We start from the raw sequence: 329 nt of genomic DNA, 5'->3' as shown, positions 1-329 counted from the left end.
AGGGTTTCCCATCTCTCCTATCCTGATAAAAGGAAAGAAGAAGAAAAAAACGCAGATTCTGAATTCTGGGCGAGTGAGGGTATTTAGTTTCTAAGGACAATGAGAAAGTAATTTGTCATTAATCAACTGTATGACCGTGCAGGTCTCAATAATTGGTTGTTTCATGATTAATGCGTCCCGTTTCCTAATTAATGGTCCTCCAGAAAAAAAAGTTCAGATAAGTAATATAATCATCTAAACGCCCGCGGGACAAGCCCCTCCCCCTTCTGCTGCTGTGCCCCGGCCTCCTCTTCCTGTCAGCACTGGGGGTCGGGCGCGCGAGATAGCTA

Source organism: Penaeus monodon, chromosome 24 (assembly GCF_015228065.2).
Source record: "Penaeus monodon isolate SGIC_2016 chromosome 24, NSTDA_Pmon_1, whole genome shotgun sequence".
Classification (NCBI taxonomy): domain Eukaryota; kingdom Metazoa; phylum Arthropoda; class Malacostraca; order Decapoda; family Penaeidae; genus Penaeus; species Penaeus monodon.
The sequence above is the reverse complement of the archived record's forward strand: the minus strand, read 5'-3'. Positions refer to the sequence as shown.